The following is a 25,604-nucleotide window of genomic DNA, read 5'->3' as shown; positions in this document are numbered from 1 at the left end:
CAAGACACAGCTGCTTCATTACTTGTCCCCTCAAAGCCGGTGTGAGAGGGGCCGGAGTGCCCAAACAGAGGCGGCTACAGGTCCCAGAGAGGAAAGCAGCCAGTACTAAGACAGAACGAAACGCATAGAATTTTTAATTAGCCTGTAAAAAGAGTAAAAGAGTGAGGGAGGTGGGAGGAAGATGGGGAAGGAGGGAAGGAAGACCTTTATAAGTGAGCCAGTAGACAAACACCGGAATTAAAGAAGGAAAGACGATGTATGAGTGAACTGTAGGAGCTATAATGAAAATCAAGTATAGTTGTGTCCTGGGAACAGATTTTAAAACTAGGATTCAGAAAAAAAATAAAAAATAAATAAATGATAGTGAATAATTAGGAAGATAGATAGATATTAATTCAGTGGAAGTAAGTAGAGAAGAATGTATGGAAAAGGTTGGATGAGAGAGAAAGAAGGAGGGAAGAAAAGTTTTAAATGGGAGTCAGTAGAGCTGAAAAGGAGAATGGGAAGAAGGAAAAAATGGGGGAGGGAGCAAAGCAGGGGGGTCAGGCTGGCAGGGGAGGGCAGTTAGGGGAATCAGGCAGGCAGAGTGGTTAGGGCAGGCAGTCAGGTGAGCAGTTAAGAGCCAGAGGCTCTGGATTGTGAGAGGGATGTCCATCTGGTATTCCGGAGGGCTCCGGGATTGGAGAGGGAGCAGGTCAAGCTGAGGGATCTCCCAACCCCCATGCATGAATTTCCTGCATTGGGCCTCTAGTGTGTTTATATTAGCCAATAATGTGAATAACAGTAGATGCCCAGTATCAGGAACAAAAAAAACAAAAACAAAAACAAAAACCACGATTGCTTTAAATGAGTATTTCAGGTATAGCCTATTTTGTAGCTGTTGTCAGAATCTGTTTTCATTGCTGGAATAATTTAATTACTAACTGGAGCCTCAGCCATTCCCCTTATTCAGGACCAGTCCTTCTAGGTAGTGGGAAAATTGACCTGTGTCTAGCCCAACAGGGGATTTAACATTTAAGCCATTGATGCCTAACTGTAATATGACATATGTACAGTAGTGCTTCTTTCTTGTAATGAAAACTGATTTCTCACCTAATATTTTTCCCTGCCTCTTGAGAAATTACCCAGTATCACCATTTCTCCCAATGTTTGAGCAAGGCCCTTTTGACAGGGCCTTCTTTGTTTCTTTAAAGACTAGGCTTCTCCCTCTGGAACCATCTCATTTCCAGAGTCTTTTTATATAGCAGAAGACTGCCCACAAAATACTACTTTCCTGGATCTTTAAACATTGCCAGCTCCTAGAGGTATGCTAAAATTCCAGTATTCACTCTTGGACCTCTGTGGTGCCAGTGGCTTATGGCATATTGCCATACCCCAGACACTCAGGCTGGCTGGGCTTCTTGGAGTTATTTACAGCTAGGTTTTTATAGTGCTTCCTACACTAAGTATAAATCTAATTCTGGGTTCCAACCATCACCAGAGATGCCTCATTTTGCTACATGTAATCTTCCCTTTACATGTCAATGCCCCACTATAGAGTTGCCTCATTCACCATCACTGACAACAGACATTTGTAAATGCTTATTATGTATAAATGATTCCATTTCAAAAAGAATGCACTTCCTATGGTTACTAGGGTTCCTGAACAACATAATCCACAATAGATGAAATATACATTGTCCATGTCTTGTTTAATACCCAAATGTGATATGTGTATATAAATCATAATAATAAAAAGGATAATATGCAAATCAACCAAATAGCAGAACGACCAGTCGCTATGATATGCACTGACCACCGGAGGACAGATGCCCAGCATAGGATCTGGTCCTTGGTGGTCAGTGCTGGGCTGATGGCTGGCAAGCGCAGCAGCCTCCTCTGCAGCAGTGTTAAAGAGGTCCGACCGCGGCTTAGGCCTGCTCCCCACCCTCTCCACCTCCAGTGCGTGAATGTCATGCACTGGGCCTCTAGTATTTGCATAATGTGCTCATTATATTTTTAGGATTTGTCTGTTTCTCTCTCTCTCTTCTCTCTCTCTCTCTCTCTCTCTCTCTCTCTCTCTTTTTTGTCAGTTAATTTCTAGATGGTTTGGCTCTTCTCTAGTCTCCATAGTAGCCTTCTTTGTACATGATATGTTTGGAGGGCAGAACAGCTGAAGAAACATATTCCAGAAGGTATAATGCCTTCTCCACTTTTTATCACCCATTAATGAAAACTAACAGTATGCCTGTGTTCAAAAGTGTTTGTTAAGCTAGGTGTACTCCCCTAATTCAACTCTTGTGGGAGACTTAGTGATACATCTTTCTTATCAACCAAATTTAGACTAGTATGTCAGATTTTTTTGCCTATTCACTGCAATTAGCTGTTTCACAGAAACAGGTAAATACTGTAATTCTGTTAGTGATTTGTTATTATTGTGTGTGTGCTTTCTTTGTTTCTTGTTTGTTTTTGACAACAGCAGAAAACAGTTTATCACAAACCTATATTAGGTTTATAAATAAGACCAAACAAGTATACATGAATAAAGACATGGCAAAAATACGTGTAAATGTAGGCCTAAACATTCTAGGCAATTCTTTCTTTAGAAACTATCTTTATTTTTGCTTTGTTTGGTTATTTTTTGTTTATAGTTTTCAAACTGCCAGAGCATTAAGTCTAAATATATTAAATATGTTTATTAAGTTCTCCTTTCTAGCATTCAGTCTTCTTTAGGATACTTAAGAAAGATATAAATACAGAAAAGCATGCAAATATCTCAGAAACATCAGATGAGAAGATTAGGTAAAGGAGGAGATTTCTTTATGAATTTCTTTAAACCTGAGACCCTGAAGATTTCCCCAGGTTAGGTAAAGAAGGCAATTTCTAAACCAAACTCAAACTCATAGGCGAGATCTGGACTAAGAGTAACTTATTTCAGCCCAGCCAGTGTGGCTCAGTGATTGAGCATAGACCTATGAGCCAGGAAGTTACGATTTGATTCCCTGTCAGGGCACATGCCTGGGTACACCTGTAGGTACACCTACAGGATACCTCAAGGTGTAAATGTGGTGATATTGAGGAGCTTCTGAAATGATAAAGGGTCTATCAGAGGGAGGGTCTAAGTAGATTGGAGGTTAAGTGTAATATGATGCATCGCTGGGGAATTTTCAGGGTCTCCAGTGTCAGTGCTTCTTAAAACAGTTAAGTTATAAACACTCTACACTGCTGTTTAGTGAAGGAAGAAGTTGCCTCTCAAGGATATTTCTAAGGAGAGGCAGGTTCATTGGCTGATGGTAGAGAAGACACACAGCCTCAGAGATCTAATGCAGTAAAGGAAAGGATGAAGTGTTTTTGAAATCCTTAAATTTTTTGTGTTGTATGAAAGGAGAGAAGGTTAGCACTCCCCTTGAAATTCTTAAATTTTTTATTTTTTATTTGAATGTATTGATAGTATAGTTTGGTAACTGAAGTTCTAGAGATCCTCTCTTCTCCCTTCCTGTCGCCATACCTCAGTCTCTGCAATCACCTTTGATGACAGGGAGCTATCCAGGGTACTAGACTTCCTGCTGAACTCTTGCAAAATTGTGTAACACATTTTGTTGCCTTTTGAGGGGTGAGGGTAGGGTTAATCCTAGGGACTGCTATTGGCAGACTACATTATTCACTTGGAGTGACGAACTTTCTATCATTTGGATTCCAGTGGGTCCTTCAAGGCTCAACTCAAATGTAAATTCAAGGAAGCCTACCTCAATCCCCATGCAAGTATGACAATTGACTCTTGCTTATTCTTCATGCCTACTAGATTGTGAACTCTGTGAGGGCAGGAATTTTGTATTTTATTCTCTTTTTTTTCAAGCAGCTGGTCTAAATCAGCGATCTGAGGATCCTCAGTAATTGATAAATGAATGAATAAAGAGTGACTTGAATTTTGTCTGCCTTATGTGAGGTACTCCTATGCCAGCAGCCCCTGTCCTGAATCATATTTTGGTTCACTTTGAATATTGCTCCCCCCCCCCCCCCCCGGCTTTTTTATGGCCTGAATTTTTTTTTCTTTCTTAACTTGGAACTGAGTAACCTAAGATAGTTAAAAGTCACTAAAAAAAAAAAAAAAAAGAAAAAAAGAAAAAGAAAAAGAAAAGGAAGGAAAGAAAGCAAGCAAGCAAGCAGGCAGGCATATAACATGGCCATGGGGGTAACTGCATGGTTTAAGAAAACAAGAAGCAGCAGTGCTACACATTGATGTGGAGAATGGGGGTCCAAGGAGAATCTGATTTTTCACTTCCTCAAACTAGAATTTGGAACACCCATTCCACATTCACTTACTGAGGCCCCTAGAATATGTCATCTATAAATTTCCAGATTCACATTTTAAAATGTCTGTAAATCTGAGTCCATGTGAGGCTGGCAGAATTCTTTTATTCCTGAAGCATAAAGTCTAGCTCCCACTTGCAGTACCCATATGATCCATGGGCCTTAGTGAGAGTACAACTTGGTAAATATCTTTTCTCTATCTTTTGGTAGCTGTATTAGGGACTTTCTGGACAGCCATAAAGAGTAAGAGTGCTTTTGTTTACACTACTCTATCCCCACACATATCATTGCGCTGAATGTCCAATGTGGCAATGATCAACTACATCGTAGAAAAACACTTCTACTTACATGTAATCCATCCTGTTACTGGTGTGATATTAACTTATTCATCACTTTTATATGATGTTGGTAGTTTGTGTACATGTTTATATCTCCCCTTATCAGGTTATTCCAAGAATAGTTTAGATTCCACAGTTTATCTTTTGGTCAGAAATTCCATGTATTTTAAGTGCATGACATAGGAAATGGTTGTGAAGTCTTTGGGGAATATTTTTACTTTGTAGTTCTGCCGGTAATTCACATTTTTGAAATGTATATATTATTTATCCTGTAGGTTATGTGTTTTTCTGTTTTTTTTTTTTCTTCCCTTTAACCCAATGCTAACAGGAATGTTCCAATTATGAAGTAAAAAAACAAAAGCTCTAAATCTTAGTGATTTTCCCTTTGGGAACCTAGTTATATGTCTTAGAGAAAATAGTATGAATTCAAAATAACACAGATGTAAAAGAAAGGATTTTTAAAATGGACAAAATGATTGAAGCAAGGTTTTCTGTAACCATTTCAAGTGAACTCATTGTTCTGAAAACTAATCATTTCTTTGTGAAATATTAAGAAATATGCCAAATAACATGATCATCATTAATTTTATGGACTAAAAATGAGTACAGCCACTTTTCCAATAATGCTAGAAAAGAAACTCTCCTGTAAAACACCATGTTTAATCTATCTGAAAGAAAAGTTGCCTTAAAACTGCTTCAATAGAGAAAATGACGAATACTCAAGGGTTTAGGTGTTTTATGATGAAACCGGTAGGAGGAAGGGGAGGGACTTTTGCAATCTTGTGAATCATTTGTGTTGTATAAGCATAGCCTCAGGAATCCTCAGCCCTTAGGCAAACCCAGGAGTCCAAAAGTGACAACTGCTTCTGGTTTAGTGTGTGGTCAGGAAAGATGGGGTTCTGTGGTGGCTACACACTTCTCTTCCACAGAAGAAGGCAAAACCAATTTAAAATCCTGTTCAAATATCAGCAAATTAAAATGTTTTTGCTACAATGTTATTTGACATTAAGTAAAAAGCCTGGGTCAACCTTTGTTTTTCCTGTGTTTGTTCAAACATGCTCACGCATATATATAACAATGTGTTATAACTGGGCCTGTCTCGTCTACATTTCTTCTAATAATGTGGATTTTTTATTTTATTTTATTTTATTTTATTTTTTTAATATATATTTTATTGATTTTATATAGAGAGGAAGGGAGAGAGATAGAGACTTAGAAACATCAATGAGAGAGAGTCATCGATCAGCTGCCTCCTGCACAAGGTACATGCCCCTGACCGGAATCGAACCCGGGACCCTTCAATCCCCAAGCCGATGCTCTATCCATTGAGCCAAACCGGTCCCGGCAAATGTGGATTTTTTTTAGTTCAGTTTTTTGAGGAGGAGGAATGAATCAGTCTGTGCTCTCCATAAAAACAAAACTAATAGTGTATATGTCTATATCATTTATCCCTAAAAAGATTTATGTTAAGGAATTTGGTTCACATGATTGTGGAGACTGGAAATCTGTGGGATAGGCCAGTAGGCTGGAAACTCAAGATAGGATTTCTGTTATAATTTATGGCAGAATTTCTCATCCAAGAAACTTTAATTTTGCTCTTCTGGCCTTCACCCTGTTATTGAGGGTAATCTGCTTTCCTTAAAGTCCAGTTATAAATAGTAATCACAAATACAAAATGTTTTCACAGCAACATTTAGACTAATGTTTGACCAAAAAACTGAGTACCATAGCGAGGCCAAATTGATGCATACAATTTAACCATCACAGGGGGTGAAATATAATATGTTATAAGAAGCCCTTTATTGTTTATATAAGCTGGCGTATTTGTATTTATTTGTCCAGAGATACTTTAATATTGTTCAGTTATTGGCATTTGTAGGCATAAGTCATCATTTATTTATTGCTTATTCACTTTTATAATCATTTATTTATTAAGCATACATTATGTGCAAGAGATAATTGAGTAATTAATAGAAAAATGAATGACAAAGGCCACATCATCTAAGTGTATTAATTCTAGTGGAAGATACAGATCTATGTTAAACTAGAGACCTGGTACACGAAATCCATGCATAGGTAGGGTCCCTAGGCCTGGTGGGCAATCAGTGGTGATCAGGGCCTTCCGGCTGCCAGCCGGGGCCTTCCTTCATTCCATGCCACCCCCTGGTGGTCAGTGCACGTCAAACTCCTGAGGGGACAATTTGCACATTAGACTTTTATATATAAAGATAAATAAAGCTGTAGAGTTAATGTTAGTTTTCATGTCATTTTTCTCATGTAGAACCAAAAAAAAAAAAAATCATGTCCAATTGTTAATAGGCTAAATTACTCTACTTAGCAATTTAAGTATAACATGTAAAACTGGATTATGAAAAGTATGTTTGTCCACTGCATTTATACAATGTTGGCCATGAATATATTCATTTTAAAACTTTAAAGGATTTGTATTTGTACTCAGTCTATACAAAGATGATCCATATACAGTGGTGCCTCACATACCGAACTTAATTCGTTCCAGGAGCAAGTTTGTTATGCGAAAAGTTCGTTACGTGAAACGCGTTTTCCCATAACAATACATGTTAAAAAAAATAATTTGTTCTGTAGCATAAAATATGCTAAGATGACATAAAAAAGATAAATTTTTTGTTATTATTTTTATTTAGATACATCTAAAAACATAATTTAAAAAAAAAAAAACCACACGTTTTTTTAATTTTAAGACAGACTAAGTAGAGTCTACCGAATCTTGCACATCTTCATCCATTTTCTGCTTTTTGGCCGATGGTTTCATGAAAAACCTGTCCAAAGTCGTTTGTTTTTCTCTTTTCTCCAACATCTGCCGGAAATAACGGACAAGAGTATCGGAGTAAAGATCGTTGATCCTGTTTGCTTCAGCTGAATCCGGATAGTGGGCATTGGTAAACTCCTGAACTGCTTTCCATTTGACCAGGATGTTCTTGATGTCAGCAGTTGGGATTGGTTGATTGTTTGATTGTTGCTCCTCGTTATCAGATGACGCTTCCCTTTGAGCATTGTCCTGTTTCATTTCAACAGAAATCACCTTCCTGCTTTTTTTAGAAGCCATGATATAAAAAAAATATTGAGTTTAACTTAAAAGGACGACTGCCGTGATACGTGCGTGATTTAATTCGTAATGAAGAATGATTGCCACGATACGTGCTTAAGTTAAGCGCAGTGACTAACGACTGCCTGCAGTGCCTGCGCGGAAGGATGCAATACATCGGCAGCGATCGTGGAAGCTCGGGCGAAGCAGTCGTGGAAGCTCGGGCAAAGCGGTCGTGGAAGCTCGGGCGACTTCGTTGTGTGAAACGAAGTTCGTTGTATGAATCATGAAATGAAGTTCGTTGTGTGCAGCGTTCGCTGTGCGAGGCGTTCTTTATACGAGGCACCACTGTATACTCAAACAGATCTGACAAATGGATTGTCATGTTTTATTGGTAATCATATTATTCATATTGCATAGAGCAATAAACATTTTCTTTATTGTCTTTAATGGGTATTTTTTCATAATACTTCCTCATTCCGAACTACTTTTTGTTTCTTTTCTTATCTACAGAGTATGAACTGTCTGCCTGGCATTTGGGGCCCTCTGTAAACTCACCACACCCCGCTAATCCAAACATAGGCCTTTCACTTGGTTAAGATTAGGTAATTTGGAGCACCTTCACAAATGTGGTATATGCATTCAGTTTTTCCTGTTTATGCAAATCTCAGCTGTCATTACAGTTCTAACTCCTTGGAGCCTTCCAGGGCAGCTTTAACCTGCCTGGGAATTTCCTTCATTATACTCTGAGTTATGAGCAATACCTAGTTGGCCCAGATAATTCAGTGCAGTCTGCTGTGCTACAGTGCATTTTTCTGTAATGTGAATTAGCTTCTATATGATGGATAAATAGGGAAAATTATGTTAGTAAAATGTGTATGTTGGTTAATGTGTGATTTTCCACCAGCATATTAATATTTAGACTTAGCAAGTAATTATAGCTGTTTGCAAAGTGTGCTGCTCTAGAAAAATGCAAAGTACAATAGAGAAATACCCTTTCATTGACCTTTCATCTTTTAAAAATTTTTTTTAAAAATTCAGAGAGAAAGGGAAAGGGAGTGTGTGCATGCATACATACACACAGAAAAAAATATATAGCATAAATGTCAGGTAGTTATTCAATAAGTCTTATTGCATGACTAGATAAAATTTATTTGTTTTATTTTTTTTACAACTAAACTTGGAATATTCTTCCTAGAATGAGTCTTGCTTTTTCTATCCATATCACTTTTGTCACCACATTTCCTAATAGTATATGAATTTATGGAAGTTTGTGGCTTATATTTTTGTTTTATAATTTTTTATTAAATACAATGTAGAAAATAAAATGTTATAGGCTCCAATTTCTTATATTTCTATCTTCCAGAAATTGAAAACTTAAAAACAGTGCACAAAATCTAAAAGCTTAGAAAAAAAAAAAGTATAGAAGAGTATTTTTATTATGCTTGAATATAGAAGTGTAACTTTAATAAGGCCTTAAAAGCAAAAACTTAAAAGAAATAATTGACAATTTTTGAAGGAAAATATTGATATTTTTATTAAAATTTAAGGACATATGAAAAGGTACCATAAATTAAGTGATTAGACAAATCACAGACAAGAAGTGAATATTTGCAATAAATATCACTGGTTAAGTACCCAGAATATATAAGGAAAGCCAACAATTTATACATAGAAACCCACACCTGAAACTTATATGATCATGTCAAGCAATGTCACCTCAATAAATTTAATAAAAAATAAATAAGTAATGTCATCTTATAAAAGAGGAAACTCACTGGAAAGTAAACATGCTCAATCTTACTAATAATTAGGGAAGTGGAAATTAGTGGCATGTTGCCCTTGTCTGCATGGCTCAGTTGGTTGAGCATAGTCCTGTGTACTCAAAGGTTGCCTGTTCAATTCCCAGTCAGGGAACATGCCCAGATTGTGAGTTCAATCCCTGATTGGGATGTGTGCACCCAATTACTGTTATTCTCTTATATCAGTGTTTCTTTCTTCCTTCCTTTCTCTCTAAAATCAATGAAAATATGTTAAAAAATAAAATAGTGGCATGTCATTTTATAGCACTTACAAATGACAGAAATTAAGTTTTGGCACTACTAGTTTTGGTAGTAATGCACAGTATTATTAGCATGAATTTCTTGAGAAGTGTAAGTCATTATAAACACTTAAGGGGTAATCCTATCTAATAAAGAGGGAATATGCTAATTGACTCCCATGCTATGAAAAAGATGGCAGCACCCACAGCCAATAAGGAGGGGATATGCTCATTGATTGCCATGCCCTCAAAGATGGTGGTGCCCAGTCCACTCCTGCCACATGTCTGCTTCCAGAGTCCCCCAGTCCCTTCTGCCCCTCAACTGCCCAAAGCAAGCCCAAGGCTGGCCCAAGGTGCAAACAAGCCTTGAATTGTGGTTGCCCAGCTGCTCAGCTGATTCCCGAGGCTCAGGCAAGCTTCAGTTGGCAGCTGCCCAGCCTCCCAGGGCTGCCCAAGGCTCAGGTAACCAAGGCCAGCTGTCACTTGCACTGCTGGCAGTGGCAGCAGCAGAGGTGTGATGGTGTCACCTTCCCCTGAGCACCGGGTCACCTCCTGCCCCTGAGGGCTCCTGGACTGCGAGAGGGGATAGGCCAGGCTGAAAGATCCTCTGCTCCAGTGCATGAGTTTTCATGCACAGGGCCTCTACTCTATGCTAATAATAAATATGTAAATTGACCATACTGCTACGACACCCACAGCCAATCAGGAGTGAGTATGCAAATTAACCTGACGAAGATAGAAGGCCTGTGGACTGTGCAAGTGGCCTGGGATTGGGGTGGGATCCTCAACCCCCTACCCCAGCTGCTCAGTGCCTATGCACTGAGGCGACACGTGGCCGGGGGCGGGGGGGAGGCGAGGTGGGTGTCCCTGGGATCCCACCCACTTTGAGCCTGTGGCCAGTGTGGTTGCGCGCACTGGCGCTAAGCAGCTGGGGTCCCAGGGACACCACTGGACTGTCCAGTCCTGTCCGCCCGGCCTGGGGGTGGCTGGAGTTCACAGTCCTTTTCTTTTGTGCAGCCCCTGGACCAGAAGCATTAGCCCAGAGCAAGGGGAGCACCAGGAATGTTGGGAATCGTAGTTCTGGTGGCAGACGCATTGCGTGATCTCCTAGACACTCGAGCAAAGTGGGCCTGTTACTATTACGGATGCGGGGGTGGAGGGAAAGCAAAGGTGAGAGACATAAGTAAAGTCAGGGTCTCAAGGAAAAATTAAAGGGAAGATTTACTGCAACCTTCATAGGAAATCTCCACCAATGGAGCAAAGAAAAAAACAAAGACCTCTATTATTCTATGAGCATCAGACCACACTGTGTTGGGGTCTCAGACAATTCGCTCATATGATCGCAAAGACAGACGGAAACTCCCGGATTGGAGAGGGTTCCCCTGAGGGCTCCCAGATTGGAGAGGGTGCAGGTCGGGCTAAGGGACAAAGGGACAACCCCCCCCCCCCCCCGCTGTGCATGAATCTTTGTGCACCGGGCCCCTACTATATAATAAAGTTGAAGATAGAGTCAATAATCAAATAATTCTATTTTAGGTTTTACATTAAAGTAATTCTTTCACATGTGCATCAGAATACATTTTTTAAAAGTTCAGTGCAGCATTATTAAAACTATTAAATAACTGGAAACACTCTTATTTATTATTCATAGATATACATTTGTAAGAGTTTAAATTTATTTATTTTAGTCTTAAACTTGCAAATCAAAGTTACACATTGTATTTAAACACATACTGTGTATTGAAGTTCATGCTGTGTTATCATTTTCAGTAGTGATTTCTTCCGGGAAAGTAGAAAGAAAACAAAAATGATCGGAAATAGGTTCTATAGCTTCTATGTTTAATCCTATCTAATAAAAGAGTAATATGCAAATTGACCATCACTCAAACACACAAGATGTCTGAGTCCAGGTGGTCAAAGATGGCTGTCCCCATGTGGACACACGATGTCCTACACAAGATGGCCAGCAGGGGAGGAAAGTTGGGAGGGACCACGCCTGCAGGGGAGGGCAGTTAGGGGTGACCAGGTTGGCAGAGGAGGACTGTGGGGGGGACCCAGGTCTTCAGGGGAGAGCAGTTGGGGGGGGGACCAGGTCTGCAGGGGAGGGCAATTAGGGGCAAACAGACTGTCAGGGGATCAGTTTGGCATCAATCAGGCTGGTAGGGAAGTGGTTAGGGGTGACCAGGCTGGCAGGCAGAAGCAGTTAGGGGCAATCAGGAAGGTAGACAGGTGAGCAGTTGGGAGCTAGCAGTCCTGCATTGTGAGAAAGATGTCTGACTGCCTGTTTAGGCCCGATCCTATTGAGATCCGGCCTAAACAGGCAGTCAAACATCCCTCGAGGGATCCCAGATTGGAGAGGGTACAGGCTGGGTTGAGGGACACCCCCCTCCATGCACGAATTTTGTGCACCAGACCTCTAGTATAGAATAAAATCATATCCATTTATTTTACAAGGGAATAAACTGATGCTTAAAGAAGTGAATTGCCTAGTCTCTCAACCAGAGCTGTGCCCCAGAGCCCATGTTTAATGTCATTTTTTTAATTAAATTATTATCTTTGTACATATACCGTCACGCCCCCCTCCCAATATATGCCCTCCCTCCCCAGAGTTTTGTGTCCATTGGTTGTACTTATATGCATGTATATAAGTCCTTTGGTTGATCTCTTATCTTCCCCAGATTTCCCTAACCTCCCTGCTGTAATTTGATAGTCTTCTTGATGCTTTACTGTCTCTATATCTATCTTTTGGTTTTTCAGTTTATAATGTTCTTTATCATCCGTAAATAAGTGAGGTCATGTGGTGTTTCTCTTTCATTGACTGGCTTGTTTCACTCAGTATGATGTTCTCCAATTCCATCCAGGTTGCTGCAAATGATGAGAATTTCTTCTTTTTTTTGGAAGCATAATATTCCATTGTGTAGATGTACCATAGTTTTTGGATCCAATCATCTGCTGATGGGCATCTAGGCTGTTTCCAAATCCTAGCTATTGTAAATTGTGCTGCTATGTACATAGGGGTGCATATATCCTTTCTGATTGGTGTTTCTAGCTTCTTAGGATATATTCCTAGGAGTGGGATTACTGAGTTCCATTTTCAGTTTTTTGAGGAAGCTCCATACTGTTCTCCACAGTGGTTGCACCAGTCTACATTCCCACCAGCAGTGCACAAGGGTTCCTTTTTCTCTGCAACCTCGCCAACACTTGTCGTTTGTTGATTTGTTGATGTTGGCCATTGTGACAGGTGTGAGATGGTACCACATTGTTGTTTTGATTTGCATCTCTTGGATAATTAGTGACTTTGAGCATGTTTTCATGTGCCTCTTGGTCTTCCTTCTGTCTTCTTTTGAGAAGATTCTATTTAGATCCATTGCCCATTTTTTAATTGGGTCATTTATCTTCCTTTTATTAAGTTGTATAAGCTGTCTGTAGATGTTGGAGATTAAACCTTTATCAGTGATAACATTTGCAAATATGTTCTCCCACACAGTGGGCTTTCTTGTTGTTTTGTTGATGGTTTCTTTTGCTGTAAAAAAGTTTTTTATTTTTATGTAGTCTCATTTGTTTATTTTCTTTTTAGCTTCCATTGCCCTAGGGGCAGTATCAGTGAAGAAGTTCTTTTGGCATATGTCTGAGATTTTGCTGCCTGTGGATGCCTCTAGTATTTTTATGGTTTCCCATCTTATGTTTAAGTCCTGTATCCATTTTGAGTTTATTTTTGTGTATGGTGTAAGTTGGTGATCTAGTTTCATTCTTTATTTTTTCATATTGTATCCTACCAAATACTGGTATATGTGTACCAATTGCTTATTAGGCTAATTTTTAGTTTATTCCATCTATCGCCTCTTTTCCCCAAACTCAGTTTGAATTTGTTTCTTGAAATTTTATTTTAGTATAGCTATCACTCTCCTGAATGTGTTCCCATACATTGCCTGGTGAAGTTATAGCGAGGTTATGTTCACCTTCTTATCAGGGGAACTTCGTTGCAGAAGGCAACCTCTGCTATTCATTCCATTAATTGTAATTCCAAACCTTGTGTATGACATCTTTGCTGTTTTCTATTTAATATAATCTGTGGGTGACTACATTATTTTAAGTGGAACATCAAGGACATGTGGATCACCATATGCCTCTTGTAATATTAACCCTATCACCAAGTATTGATACTTCATGGCTGTAACCTTGGACATCAGTTTGTTGAAGTTTTTTGTGAATGTGGACTCTCATTTACTAGAGATTATTGCACTTAGTGAAGCAGCTGGGTGAAAACTTGGTTAAGTAGTGAGGAAAAATAAATTATGAAGTAGTGGGATATAATTATAACATATCTACTCATCATTTCATGCCTGGAATCTCAGCTGGATTTTTAGGTGACCTTGGTGATTTGGAGTGCTTAAAGAATACAGTAGGGTCACATAGGATTTTTATACTTTCTATATAGCGCAATTACATGAAACCAAGTTTAGATATGCAGACTATTTCAATCACTAAGTAATATACTTCCAGAAAAATATTTTACTTAAAATATTCTATTCTAAGGCTTAATTCCCCATTTGAGAATTCAAATGTCCCATTTATTCATTTTGTTCAGTTATATACTTTTTGTACCACTCAATCAAACTTATTTTCTAACATTTTAAAAGATCAACCAAAAGGATCAACTTATTTATATTAATTACCTTTTGAGTAATATTTCTGCAAAGTTTTACGGCCATTATTATATTTATTTTAGTAAATAAAATATATTTTATGGCTACATATAATTATGATAAGAAAAGTTTAATGGCCAATAAACTTCCAGAAATCAAGTAATATGATAAAAATATAAAATAATTTATTTGTTTGCTTTCTAGATGACATTTGAAATGAAAATCATATTCTTTTGTTATTTTCTATCTTTAAAATACTCTGATATCTTACACCCCAATTAAATTTTAAAGCAAGTTGAGGGTAGAGTACCTTTCTAATTTAACAAACAAAATACATAATTTTTAATGCATATGTTTAGTAAATGTGGAATGCCATATGATCAAAATAACATTTAAATAATTAAGAGTTACATTATAAAATAAATGTAGGAAGAATAAGAGAAGTAGTAACAGTAGTTCTGTCTTTGTATTATATTGTATATTATTGCCTTTAAAATAAAATTCCATTGCTATAATGAGGTTCTCTTTAGTATTATGCTCTGCACTCATACTTGTATTAACATTGTTCATAGACTTGGGCTGAATATGTATTTAGCATTTCAGTATCTATTGAACTAAAGGTTATTTTTTAAAAAAAATTACAACCTGTGGATAGAGGACTACAAATGTTTAAACTTTTAGAGGAATATAATCTTTATGTAGTCATTGTTTTAAAGATAATAATATAGATATTTATTATTGTTTTGAGTATATTAATATATTTTTATTTGTGAAGTGTCTCATAATAAATATTATACGGTTTTTCCTTTATTATTATTATTTCACTACAAGCCTGGTGCATGAATTCATGCACAGGTGGGGTCTCTTGGCCTGGCCAGTGATTGGGGCTGTTGGGAGGGTGGGGCACTGGATGGAGGGAGGGACTGCAGGATGTTGTCCAGCCATGGGAGGTTGGCTGTGGGAGTGCACTGACCACCAGGACAGCTTCTGCATTAAGCACCTGCACCCTGGTGGTCAGTGGACATCATAGTGACCAGTTGTTTGGTTGTTTGGTCACTGAGCCTTTTATATATAGAGAGATCCTTTGGAAATCTTTAAAGCTGGAACTCAAACATAGCATCCTTGGTTATTATGTATAATAAAAGCAAAAATAAAATACAATTTCACAAATGATATCAGTTGAAATTAAGACCAGAGTCTTCATATTATGATGATCCATGCACGCATACCGTGTTTCCCTGAAAATAAGACATCCTTCGAAAATAAGACCTAGCGCATGAAAAGATAAGACATCCCCTGAAATTAAGACCTAGTGCAACTTTGGGAGAAAAAATTAAAAGACACTGTCTTATTTTTGTGGAAACAGGGTAGGCATTTTCTTAGGATGCATTTTTTTTTTTTAATGCTGTGACATTGAAAAATGATGAAAGAGGTGATAAATTTCCTGAATTTATCTGTGAACCACTATTACATAGCTTTGTAGTTCTCATTTGCTGAAATCTAACTGCTACTTGGTATTTAGGAAGTAGCAGTCTTATTGCCTAAGACTTAAAATAGAAAATTAATTTTAAATGGGAAAAATGTTTCAAAGTAAAATGTTTAACTAAATTAGTGAACAAGAACAAGTGATAAGTACTGTTCTTCTTTTGATATATTATTCTGTGAACTCTTTAGTTTTTACATTCTTATATTTTACATACTTTGAAAAGGGGGATCAAATTTCTATAATAGTAGAATTTTAATCCACAGTGCAAGAATACAAGATCAGAGGAATATTTTAATATGTAAAGTATCTTTAAATTTTTATCAAGTATAAAGTAATACTTTCCCAAAATTATACTTTTTCTCATGTTTAAATTTAACAAATGTAAAGGGTCTGATCTTTAGATATATATTTTTTTCCTTTTTAAATTATCTGTCCTACACTACTTAGTACCTCTTTCATTTAACCTGGAAAACCAGTTACCATCATTCTAATTTCTGGGAAGTTTAGTCTGCCAGCTTGTACTTAGTTCAAGGTATAGATCACAAAAATGGTGTGAATTAAATAATAAAAGAGGAAGATTGGAAGATTTTTTTAGTATTAATACTTTTGCTAACTTTTAACTGTTATGTTATTGAACTTGGCCAAAGTAAATCAGTATAATATTAATCAATTTTGATGTGACCAGACAATGTTCATAAAATATATTAATAGTTGATGATTATTTCTCCAAAGGATAATAGTATTTGAACAATATGTTTTTGAAAATATTTCAGTGGAATATGACTAGTTGTCTTTTAAAAAAATATTTATTTTGAAAGTATTTCAGATGTCTCCTTTTTCCCCCTCATTGTCCCCTTCTAACCTATACATGTCCCCCACCTTAGGCCTTTACCACACTATTATCTAAATCCATGTTATGGATGTATACTTATAAGATCTTTGGTTAATCTCTCCTCAATCATCTACCTCCGACTTCCCTCTGAGATTTGATAGTCTGTTCCATACTTCTATGCCTCTGGATCTATTTTGTTTATCAGTGTTTTTTGTTCATTAGATTCCACATGTGAGTGAGATCTTGTGATACTTGTCTTTCTCTGACTTACTTTGCTATCTTTAACTTAAGGATGCAGCACTGCTTTGGCCATGGTCTTATATATTTGACTTCTGCGAAATTATTATCAGTGCTGCTATTAATTTCTGAACACACACACACACACACACACACACACACACACACACACACCATTTCCCTTTTAAGATACTACAATGTCCTTACAAAACTATTTAATATGTAAGGTTAAATACTCATTTTTATTGAGTACATTCAATGGGCAAGGCACAATGCTGAATGCTCCAATTTCATGATCTCATTTTATTCTCAGAACAACCTTATAAGATAGGTTGTTTTTAATCTCTTTTTGTTTGAAAATGGAGGCACAGAAAAATTAACTTATCAAAGTTTGCCTGGCTTGTATGTGGTGGAATAAGTTATTTTCTTTTATCTTATACTAGTGGCCCAGTGCACGAAATTCTTGCGTGGGATGGGGGTGGGTGGAGTGTTCCTCAGCCCGGCCTGCACCCTCTCCAATTTGGGACCCCTCTAAGGGTGTCCTACTGCTGGTTTACAGGGATCAGGCCTAAACTGGCAGACATTCCTCTTATAATCTAGGTCTGCTGGCTCCAGCCACTCACCTGCCTGCCTGCCTTCCTGATTGCCCCTAACCACTCTGCCTGTCGGCCTGCTCACCCCCAAATGCCCCCCCCCCCCAGCCTGATCACTCCCAACTGTTCCCCTTGATGGCCTGTTTGCCTCCAGCTGCCACCCCCTGCTGGCCTTCTTGCATTCACCTTCCCTCCCCTTTGGCCTGCTCACCTCCAACTGCCCCCTTGCTGGCCTGCTCACTCCAAACTGCTTGCCCCCGATCACCTCCAACTGACCGCTACTGACAGCCTGATCACCTCCAACTGACCCCCACTGTTGGCCTGCTCACCCCCAAGTGGACCTCCTGCTAGTCTGCTTACCCCCAATGGCCCCTTGCCATCCCATCCTGGCCTGATTACCCCCCAGAGACCCAATGTCCCAGCTCCTTCTTTTCTTCCTTCCTTCCTTCTTTCCTTCCTTCCTTCTTTCCTTCCTTCCTCTTTCTTTTTTCTTTTCTTTTTTTTTCCACTTTCCTCCCTCCCTTCCTCCTTTCCTCCCTCCCTTCCTCCTTTCCTCCCTCCTTTCTTTCCTCCTTCCTCCCTCTCCTCTTTCCTTCCTTCCTTCCTTCCTTCCTTCCTTCCTTCCTTCCTTCCTTCCTTCCTTCCTTCCTTCCTTCCTTCCTTCCTTCCTTCCTTCCTCTTTCTTTTCTTTTCTTTTCTTTTCTTTTCTTTCTTCTTTCCTTTTTCTTTTCTTTTCTTTTCTTTTCTTTTCTTTTCTTTTCTTTTTCCCCTCCTCTCTTTCCCTCTTCTTCCTCCTTTCCTTTTCCCCTTCTCTTTTCTCTTTCTCTCCTTTCCTTCTCCCCTTTCCCCTTCCCCTTTCCCCTTTCCCCTTCCCCTTTCCCCTTTCCCCTTTCCCCTTTCCCCTTTCCCTTTCCCTTTCCCTCTTTTTTCTGCACCTCCTTGAACAGAGTCCAGGGCTGGCTGAAAGCAAGTATCTAGGGTTTGTTTATCTTCTATAATTGAAATTTTGTAGCCTTGAGCCAAGGCTGGCCAAGGCAGGTGGGAAGCTTGGTTTCCTCCATCACCAGGGGCATCCCAAGCCTCCTGCTTGCTCCAGCTCCATGCCCACTGCCAAGCTCGTTGGGATTTATTTATCTGCTATAATTGAAACTTTGTAGCCTTGAGCAGAGGCCAGGACCAGCCAGGGCAGGCAGGAAGCTGGGCTTCCTCCATTATTGGGAAAACCCAAGGCTCTTGCTTGCTCCAGCTCTGTGGATGGCTGTCATCTTGGTTGGGTTGATTTGCATACTTGCTCCTGATTGGCTGGTGGGCATGGCTTGGCATAGTGGAGTGATGGTTAATTTGCATGTCTCCTTTTATTATTATAGATAACTTTATTATATTTAAAAAAGTGATACATTAGGAAAGGGACTTTATAAATCAGAAGTTACTTATAAATATGAAAGTAATATGGACAATGTTCAAACACGTAAGTGGCTACTATAAATTATTCTGAAAAATAATTTTATTAAATACATGCTTCATAATCCTTAGTATTTGAAGAATTAAGTATTCTGAAAGCAAGTGGCTTAAAATACTAGAAAATCTCATGATATAATTTCAGGTTTGAAAATGAGGTGAATACATCAATAAACATAAACATTTAAAATAATTTTCAGCCTCGCTGGTGTTGCTCAGTGGTTGAGCGTCGACCTATAAACTAGGAGGTCAGGGTTTGAGTCCCCATTGGGGCATATGCCTGGGTTTGGGCTCAATCCCTAGCAAGAGGTGTGGCGGAAGCAGCCCATCCTGTTCTCTCTCATCCTTGATACTTCTCTCCCGCTCCCTTTCGCTCTGAAGTCAATAAGAATATATTAAAAATAATTTTCACATTTTTATTGAAAAACAGAAGTGCCACTCTATTAGTCTAACCAATGTGGTTTCAATAAGGGAAACACAACATTGTAAATTTATGTAGGTTAAAATGTGATTCATTTTGAAAAAGGTAATCTATTTTATCTTATTCATTTTAAAGAGTGAATTTAGTAATTTAAAATTTTATGTTTATAGGCATCTTTGGGAATTGTGGAAATAAGTGCCCACCCTCTAAATAAGCATGTGTACATAAACTAAAAAATAGTGTTTGTGAGTTCTAGTAGTGTGTAGATCTATAGAATGTCCATGACTTTACTTTGAAAACCCTAATATTAGTTTTTTGAAAATACTCACTAAAATGTAATTATACTAGAGGCCCAGTGTATGAATTCGTGCATGGGTGGGGTCTGGCTGACCCAGCTTCAATCGGTGGATCAGGGCCAGGTCTGTCAGGAGGAGGCTATGGTGGGAGGTTGGCTGGATGGCCTGCCCCATCAGGGCTCTAATGGGACTGGGCTGGTTGGGGGAGGGGATGCTGGCAATTGGCAGGTGGTCTCTGCCTTGAATGGGGTCAGGGGGCCCGATCGGGACTTATCAACCTGGGGAGGGGCCATGGGAGGTTGACTGGCCAGCCTCACCCCTGATTGGGATGGGGGGTGATCAGGGGTGGAGATGGCTGGTGGTGGAGGCCCATTGGGGGCAAGGCCAGCTGGGGGGAGGGTCTGAAAGAGGTTGGCTGGCTAACCCCATTCTCTATTGGGGTGGGGGGACAATTGGATGGGGCTAGCTGGGGGGAGGGGCTGTGGGCTGATAGGGGTGGGATGGGCCAATCAGGGGTGGGGTCAGCTGGGAGGAGGGGCCATGGGAGGTTGGCGAGTCAGCTCCACTCCCTGATAAGGCTGATTTGCTGGCCGCCATTCATTATAGCGTTTTGGTTGCTGGCTTTTTATATATATAGAAAGAAATGTTTTGCACTGTTAATATACTTGGTTTGATCATATCACTAATTAAAGATATGAGTGATGAAATATATTTTGGAATGTGACAGATATCTTGATTTTGTAAGAACTTTCCCTTTTCTTCTTATGGCATCTATTTCCAAAATCCAGTGACATTTATAATCACTTTTAAGATTTACCAATCACTGTTACAAAATTTTTATACATATTAACCCATTTAGTTCTCACAATAACCTGATGGGATAGGTGATATTTTCCTCATTTTACAGATGAGAACTTTGAAGATTTGAGATGTTAATTAGGTAAAGAGGCAATAGGAAGTAGTTGAGCAGAGTCCATCATCTATGCTGTTAACCCCTTCACTAGATAAACATAGAGCTCAACTAAAGATTTCTTCATAAATGTTTGCATATTTTGTTGTTGTAAGGGTAAGCCATTTGGTGGCCCTTTCAAAAATAATAAAAATCTAATATTGGTGAAATAGTAGTTCATTTCTATTTTATTGGTAGTTAATTATTACACTTGGAGGTGATGCTATTGACCCAGCAACAACTGGGAAATAATTTACACCAGTAGGACTAGAACTTAGATATCTGATGTTCCTTTTAGTCAAATCTAACAGTGATTCTTAAAAAAATGAGTTAATTTTGGAAGAGGGAAGTAACTAATAAATAACTTTGTTCTCTATATGACAGTTATGGAAGCACTGTGTATAATTAACTAAACCATGAAACTTATTTAGATAATTTCAAATGATAAATATATTTGTTTTTAGCAGAAAATTTTATTTTTACAACCTGTTGATCTTGAATTTATTTAGAACACTATATAAGTGTCAGTTGCAGATGTGGGGAAAATGGAATTTCACACATTTCTGTGAAGTCCTTGCTTCCTCATTATTAGGGACACATGTTATCAATCCTGCCTCTTGCCATTTTAAATGAGATACCTATTGTGTATATGTCACATACTTACCTTAAAAAAAAAAAGATTATTTCTAGTTTTTGAAGCATTCTGAACATGAAAACACTTATTTGTACTTGTACTGCATTCATCTTTAGCACTCTTGTCAATGTTCTGCATATAAGAAGCACCATGTTGTTAAAACCTAACACCATGATTTTATCATATACAGATCACTGTAATTATTATAAAGAAAGACCAATATCTTCCTAAGTAAGCCAGCTTTACTTGATCTAAATCTATTTATAGAAAACACATTTTATATAGTGTAGAGGTTTAGTGTTTATGTACCGACTAGAGGCCCGGTGCGCAAAATTCGTGCATGTGGGTGTGTGTCCCTCAGCCCAGCCTTGACCCTTTCTAATCTGGGATTCCTCAAGAGATGTCCAACTGCTCCTTTAGGCCCGATTCCTGTAGGATTGGGCCTAAACGAGCAGTCGGACATCCCTCTTACAATGCAGGACTGCTGACTCCCAACTGCTAGCCTGCCTTCCTGATTGCCCCTAACCTCTTCTGCCTGCAAGCCTGATCACCCCCTAACCACTCCCCTGACAGCCTGATTGATGCCTAACTTCTCCCCTGCCAGCCTGGTCACCCCTAACTGCCCTCCCCTGCTGGCCTGATCACCCACAACTGGTCTTTCTTACAGGCCTGATCCCTCCCAACTGCCCTCCCCTGCTGGCCATCTTGTGGTTGCCATCATGTGTCCACATAGGGGCAGGATCTTTGATCACATGAGGCAGCATCTTGTGTGTTGGATTGATGGTCAATTTGCATATTACTCTTTTATTAGATAGGATGGTTTTAATAACTTGTCTACTTAAGGATTCTAAACAGTAATCAATTCAGTGAACAGATACATACACACACACACACAGATATACCTTCACTGCTATTTTTTTAAATTTCCGTATTGATTAAGATGTTACATATGTGTCCTTATTCCCCCAGTACCCCTATTCCCCCCACTCATGCCCTCACCCCCCTGTTGTCTGTGTCCATTGGTTAGGCTTATATGCATCCATACAAGTCCTTTGGTTTATCTCTTCCCCCTAACCCGCACCCTCCCCTACCTTCTCTCTGAGGTTTGATGGTCTGTTCAATGTTTCTCTGTCTCTATTTTTCATCATTTTGGTATTTTATTGTTTTGTGGTTGGAATTTTCTTAAAATACTGTCATTACAATTTTATTGAATGGATTATTGTTTGTTTTTATATCCTCATAAAAGTACAATATCAGATTTAATAAAAGCTTCCACAATCATGCTTTGTATTGATAAAAACTTGCTCAGTTGATTAGGATGAAGGGAAATATGAAAGATTTAAAACAAAGCTGTCAAAGCAATTAGAACTAAAGTCCTCCTATTGCTGAATAATGAAAACCCATGCCTTGGCCGGTTTTGCTCAGGGGTTAGAAGGCTGGCCCACCACCGAAGGGTCTCAGGTTCCATGTCTGGTCAAGGGCATGTACCTCAGTTGCAGGTTCCCCAGCTTTGGCCAGGGCACTTTTAGGAGTCAACTAATCAATATGTCTCTCCCACCTTTGTGGTTCTTTGTTCTCCCCTCCTCCCTTCCTTTCATCTCTCTCTCCTCCCTCCCTTCCACTCTCTCTAGAAATAAATGGAAAAATTTATATCCTCTGTAAAGATTACAAAAAAAAATATTCGTGCCTGGAACACTTCAAATGTAGCTAAGAAAATGGTCCTTATGCAAAAAGAGATGATAATATATAAAATAATAAGTAGAATAATGAAAGCCAAAAGATGGAAAGTTGTTGAGGTAGCATTTTAATATAACCTCATATTTTGGGTTTATAAAAAAATATATGATGATACAGGGTTTCTGCATGAAGGTATATTTATAATGTTTGATTTAGGAATTATTTATTTATATACCATATGTTCAAAATCTAATTTTTGAAAATGTTTTAATTTTAAAGCGATTGTATAGAATTTTTAAAAAATGTGCCATTTTGGATTTTTTTTTTTTTTAATAATTTACATTTTAAATCACTCTTTTAAATTGGAATACAGATATTGAAGAAGCAAATGTGATTTAATACTTAAACTATTCTTTTTTCTTAATGCTTTTAAATCTTAAAAACCTAGGATGTATTGTTAGAGTTTCAGAATATTTGTATGATTAAGGAAACGCAATATGCAAAGAGTAAACTGAAGAGAAAACTCATATAATCACTTTATATCTTTATTAAAACAATTGATTCTATGAGATAATTACAAAGATGAATTTTTTTGCAATTCATCAGTTCAGTATAAAAATAGTTATTCACTCTATTTTTACAATGAATAAGGCATTGTGAAAGATACTGAGATCAATTAGACATGGAGTTGGCATTCAAAGGAAGTAGTTATGACAAATACTCTATATATCCTAATGCATTAAGTAGGTAGAATGTAAATGCCATTAAAATGCATATAAAAATGGAGAGATTATCTTCACCTGTGTGTTGTATTTTTACTTTAATTTGGTTATGAAGTATGTGTATATATTAATTTGAAAATTTTTTTTTGCCTTTCAGTAAGTAATTGATGTTAAACAACATGGACTTTTATCTTGTCATATAACTAAACCTCACGTGGAGAGCAATGAATAGATACTGTTCATTCAGAGCTTCTGCGCTACTTCTCTTTGATGTTGTCAGCTCTGCTCTTTTCCTTGAGTAGAAGAAGGGTAGTGGGAGTGAATTCTAAGACTCACAACTTATAGTTAACCATCTCTAGAAGAAGAAACACTGTCTCTGCATTTCAAAGAAACACTTCGAGGTCTATGGTGATTGGTGTGCTTAGGATACATACTTACTTTTAGAAAAAAATCTATGGCTGGATGCAGGAATATGCATATTGGTATATGTGAACCAACTCATCCCTGGTGTTGGAAATGGGGCTTGACTTTTCTCTAGTATTCATCTGCCTGGGGAGTTCCGGGATACTGCACTACGGTAAGAATATAAGCACTGTTGGTGATGGGAAAGAGAGTGTGTCTTTAGTAGGCAGCCTGCAAGATCCACTGAAGTCTGATTTATTTAGACTTTCAGATACCAGGAAGGTTGTTTGGGTAGAGTAGATTGTGTGAACACATAAAGGAAAGAAAATATGTATATAATAGAGAGCCCTGATGATTTCAATTTGGCTGGGTAGAGTGTGCCTGAAGGGAAGTTGTAGCAAATAACAGCAAAAGGATGCATTTGGATCAGATGGTGGAACACCTTGAAAGCTGGCAGTGAAATTGGGATTTATTCTGTGCATTGTTGTACTCAAACCAGTGCACATTGTTGCTATCAAAGTAAATCCTGAAAATGGTATTGTAGCTTAGGGGAGGAGAGGGAGTAGACTGTAGACACTTGCATTTGAAAATTAGCAAGTTGAGATTAAAAATTCATCCAGAAATTAGGCCTAACAGGGTTGATGATATCCTATATAATAAAAGGCTGATATGCAAATCGACCTGTTGGTGGAACTACTGGTTGCTGTGACACAGATTGACAACCAGGGGACAGATGCTCAACACAGGAGCTGCCCCCTGGTGGTCATTGCACTCCCACAGGGGAGTGCTGCTCCGCCAGAAGCCAGGCACACGGCTGGTGAGCACCATGGTGGTGGCAGGAGCCTCTCCACCTCCACAGCAGCACAAAGGATGTCCAACTGCTGGCTTAGGGAGCAGGCCTAAGCCAGCAGTTGGACATCCTCCGAGGGCTCCTGGGCTGTGAGAGGGCACAGGCCAGGCTGAGGAACACCTCCCCCTGAGTGCACGAATTTCATGCACCAGGCCTCTATTAAGATATAACAGTAATGTATATTACAATGGTAATTGGAGCTATGATTTTGGGATGTATTTACAAAGGAGAGATTAGAGAAAGAGAAGAAAAGAAGGCTAGAATATGGGGCCAAAAATGTGACTGAGGAACTAAAAAAATACGAGGACCATTAAAAGTGTTCAGTGACAGCCCTAGCCCATTTGGTTCAGTGAATAGGGTGTTGGCTTATGGACCGAAGGGTCCTTGGTTTTATTCTCATCAAGGGAACATATCTTGGTTGCAAGCTCCTCCCTGGCCCAGGCCCTGGTCAGCATGCTTGCAGGGGAGGCAAACAATCGATGCTTATCTCACATGGGGGTTTCTCTCTGTCTTTTCCTCTTTTCCTCTCTTTAAAAATCAATGGGAAAATATCCTTAGGTGAGGATTAAAAAAAAAAAAAAAAAAAAGAATACTCAGTGACAAAGAATGCAGTGGAGATGAGATTTTCAAAACAAAGAAGGTGACAAAATTCTCCAGTTTAACTAGAA

At 38.6% G+C, this 25,604-nt stretch overlaps 1 protein-coding gene and 1 pseudogene across 2 annotated transcripts in view; both read left to right on the top strand.

Annotated features, from left to right (window-relative positions):
- The window catches only part of CCSER1 (coiled-coil serine rich protein 1), a 1,094,278-nt gene that overhangs the window by 7,632 nt on the left and 1,061,042 nt on the right, over positions 1 to 25,604 (top strand). The window lies entirely within an intron of this gene.
- LOC118710801 lies at positions 3,351 to 3,412 on the top strand (annotated as a pseudogene).

Source organism: Pipistrellus kuhlii, unplaced genomic scaffold (genome assembly GCF_014108245.1).
Source record: "Pipistrellus kuhlii isolate mPipKuh1 unplaced genomic scaffold, mPipKuh1.p scaffold_m20_p_1, whole genome shotgun sequence".
Lineage (NCBI taxonomy): Eukaryota > Metazoa > Chordata > Mammalia > Chiroptera > Vespertilionidae > Pipistrellus > Pipistrellus kuhlii.
This window is presented reverse-complemented; position numbering and strand designations above follow the sequence as displayed.